This window comes from Mandrillus leucophaeus, unplaced genomic scaffold (genome assembly GCF_000951045.1).
Source record: "Mandrillus leucophaeus isolate KB7577 unplaced genomic scaffold, Mleu.le_1.0 Scaffold1041, whole genome shotgun sequence".
Classification (NCBI taxonomy): domain Eukaryota; kingdom Metazoa; phylum Chordata; class Mammalia; order Primates; family Cercopithecidae; genus Mandrillus; species Mandrillus leucophaeus.
Genome location: NW_012098555.1, coordinates 696,506 through 700,714, shown reverse-complemented (window position 1 = coordinate 700,714; position 4,209 = coordinate 696,506).

The window sequence follows — 4,209 nt, the reverse complement described above, 5'->3', positions numbered from 1 at the left end:
ACAAGCTTATTAGTTAAGTATTATCATCTGCATTTTACAGACTAGGAAACTGATGTACACAAATTTAAAAGTACTGCAACATACAACTAATAAGTGGTTTTAATCTTGAGAAGCATTATCTCTAATATGAGTTTGTTTATCGTTTTTGTTTGTTTGTTCACTTTTTTGTTTTGAGACGAAGTCTCCCTCTTGTTGCCCAGGCTGGAGTGCAATGGTGTGATCTCGGCTCACTGCAACCTCCGCCTCCCAGGTTCAAGCGATTCTCCTGCCTCAGCCTCCCGGGTAGCTGGGATTCCAGGCATCTGCCACCACACCCAGCTGATTTTTGTATTTTTAGTAGAGATGGGGTTTTACCATGTTAGTCAGCCTGGTCTCAAACTCTTGACCTCAGGTGACCTGCCCACCTCATCCTCCTGAAGTGCTGAGATTACAGGCATGAGCCACTGTGCCTGGCCTGTTTATCAGTTTTTAATATAATTTTTATTTAAAATAGTTTGATTTTATTTACTTTTTAATAATTTCAACTTTTGTTTAGGAATCAGGGGGTCCATGTGCACATCTGCTACATGAATATATTGTGTGATGCTTAGGTTTTGGATACGATTGAATCCATCACCCAGGAAGTGAACATAGTACCCAAGAGTTAGTTTTTCAACACTTGCCCCCCAACCCCCACCTCTCTTTCCCCTCTAGTAGTCTCCAGTATCTATTATTACCATCTTTAATTCTGTGAATACCCAATGTTTGGCTTCCATTTATTAGTGAGAATTTGTGGCATTTGGTTTTCTGTTCCTGTATTTGTTCACTTAGACTAATGGCCATGAATACAGCTGTATTCATGTTGCTGTAAAGGACATAATTTCATTCTTTTTATGGCTGCATAGTATTCCATGTTTTATACATGACACATTTTCTTTATCCAATCCACCAGTGATGGACAGCTAGGTGGATTTCATGTCTTTGCTCTTGTGAAAAGTGTTGTGATAAACATACAAGTGCATGGGCCTTTTTGGTAGAATGATTTTTTTTTTTTTTTCATTATATCTAGTAACAGGATTGCTGGGGAAAATTGTTAATTCTTTTTGAAGTTTTTTGAGGAATCTTCAAACTGGTTTCCACAGTGGCTGAACTAATTTACATTCTTACCAACAGTTTATAAGCCTTCCTTTTTCTCTGCCAGCATCATTTGTTCTTTTGACTTTTTAATAATGGCCATTTTGATTGTTATGAGATGGTATCTCATGAATTTGATTTTCATTTCTCTGATGATTTGTGATGTTGAGAATTTTTTCATTTGTTTCTTGGTCACTTGTGAGTTTCCTTTTGTTGGTTCATGTTCTTTGCCTACTTTTTCACGAGGTTACTTTTTTCTTGTTGAATTGTTTAAGTTGCTTGCAGATTCTGGATGTTAGAACTTTGTTGCATGTATAGTTTAGAAGTATTTTCTCCCTTTCTGTAGGTTGTCTGTTTACCAAATTGATAGTTTCTGTTGATAAGCAAAATCTCCTTAGATTAGTTAGGTTCCACTTGTCAATTTTTGTTCTTATTGCAATTGCTTTGGAGGACTTGGTTATAAATTCTTTCCCAAAGCAGGTGTCCATAATGATGTTACTTAGGCTTTCTTCTAGGATTCTTGTATTTTGATGTCTTATATTTAAATATTTTGCTTTTATTTTTTATTTTTTATTTTTTTGAGATGGAGTTTTGCTCTTGTTGCCCAGGCTGGAGTGCAATGTCACAATCTTGGCTCACCACAACCTCCACTTCCTGGGTTCAAGCGATTCTCCTGCCTCAGCCTACTGAGTAACTGGGATTACAGGCATGCACCACCACACCTAGCTAATTTTGTAGTTTTGGTAGAAATGGGATTTCTCCATGTTGGTCAGACTGGTCGTGAACTCCCAACCTCAGGTGATCCACCTGCTTCGGCCTCCCAAAGTGCTGAGATTGCAGGTGTGAGCCACTGTGCCCAGCCTACATTTAAATCTTTAATGCAACCTGAGTTAATGTTCATATATAGTGAAAGGTAGGGGCTCTGTTTCATTCTTCTGCATATGGCTGGACAGTCATGCCAGCACAATTTACTGAATAAGTCCTTTCTCATTGCTTAGTTTTGTCAATTTTGTCAAAGATCAGATGGCTGCAAGTGTGCAGCTTTATGTGTGAGTTCTCTATTCTGTTCTATTGGTCCATGTGTCTGCTTTTGTACCAGTACCATGCTGTTTTGGCTACTGTGGCCTTGTAGTACGGTTTTGTCAGGTAATGTGATGCCTCTGGTTTTGTTCCTTTTGCTTAGGATTGCTTTGGCCTCCTTTTTTGTTACATATGAATTGTAGAAGAGACTTTTATAATTCTGTTAAAAATGACGTTGACAGTTTGATAGGAATAACATTGAATCTGTAGATTGCTTTGGGCAGTATGGCCATTTAACAGTATTGATTCTTTCAACCATGGCCATGGAATGTTTTTCCATTTATTTGTGCCATCTCTGATTCATTTCAGCAGTGCTTTGTAGTTCTCCTTTTACAGACCTTTCCTCTCCTTGGTTGGAAGGATTCATAGGTATTTTATTTTTCCTGTGGCCATTGTCAATGGGAATGAGTTCTTGATTTGGCTCTCAGCTTGAATATTATTAGTGTATAGAAATGCTACTGATTCTTATACATTGTCTTTGTATTTTGAAACTCCACTGAAACTATATATCAGTTCCAGGAGACTTTTGGCAGAATCTTTATGGTATTTGATCTATAAATCATATTGTTGGCAAAGAGAGATAGTTTGATTTCATCTTTTCCTATTTGGATGCCCTTCATTACCCTCGCTTGCTGGATAACCTGACTGGGACTTCCAGCACTATGTTGAATAAGAGTAGTGAGCGTAGGCATACTTGTCTTGTTCTAGTTCTCAACAGAAATATTTCCAATTTTTGCCCATTCTGTGTGATGTTGGCTGCAGGTGTTTCAGAGATTGCTCTATTTTTCTGGAGGTATGTTCCTTCAGTGACTAATTTGTTGACAGCTTTATCATAAAGGGACTTTGGATTTTATTGAAGGCTTTCTCTGCATCTGTTGAAATGATCATATGGTTTTTGTTTTTCATTCTGCTTATGTGGTGAATGTCATTCATTCATATGCATATGCATATGTTGAACCAACCTTGCATCCCAGGGATCAAGCTTACTTGATCATGATGAAGTAACTTTTTGATATGCTGCTGAATTTGGTTTGATGGCATCTTGTTGAGGATTTTTGTGTCTGTGGTCATCAGGAATATTGGCCTATAGTTTTATTATTATTATTCACTTTGTGTTTGTCAGGTTTTGGTACCAGGATAATGCTGGCTTCATAGAGTGAGTTATGGAGAGTCCTTCCTCCTCAATTTTTTGGAATAGTTTCAGTAGAATTGGTACTAGCTCTTATTTGTACATCTCACAGAATTCTGCTATGAATCCATCTGGTCTAGGTTTTTTTTGGTTGCTAGGTTTTTTATTAATGATTCAATTAGGAGCTTGTTATTTGTCCATTCAGGGTTTGAATTTCTTCCTGATTCAATCTTGGGAGGTTGTGTACTTCCAGGAATTTATGCAATTTCTCTAGATTTTCTGGTTCATAATAGTGTCTGAGGGTCTTTTGTATTTCTGCAGGATCAGTTGTAATGCCTCCTTTGTCATTTCTGATTGTGCTTATTTGGATCTATTTTTTTCTTTATTAATCTAGCTAGTGGTCTATTAATCTTTTTAATCCTTTCAATAAACTAAGTTTGGTTTCATTGATTTTTAATGGATTTTTTTGCATCTCAATTTGGTTCAGTTTTGCTCTGATTTTAGTTATTTCTTTTTATGCTAGTTTTAAGGTTAGATTGTGCTTGTTTTTCTAGTCCCCCTGGATTTGATGGTAGATTGTTAATCTGAGATGTCCAGGTAGGAATTTAGCACTATAAACTAACCTCTTACCACTGCTTTTGCTGCGTTCTAGAGATTTTGGTATGTTGTGTCTCCATTTCATTTATTTCAAAGAGTTTTTGGATTTCTGCCTTAATTTTGTTGCCTATCCAAATGTAAATCAGGAAGAAGCTGTTTAGTTTACAAATAACCGTGCAGTTTAGGGAGATCTTCTTGGTATTGATTTCTATTTTTATTCCACTGTGATCCAAGAGTATGGTTTGTATGATTTTGGTTATTTTTTTGAAATTATTGAGATTTGATTTATG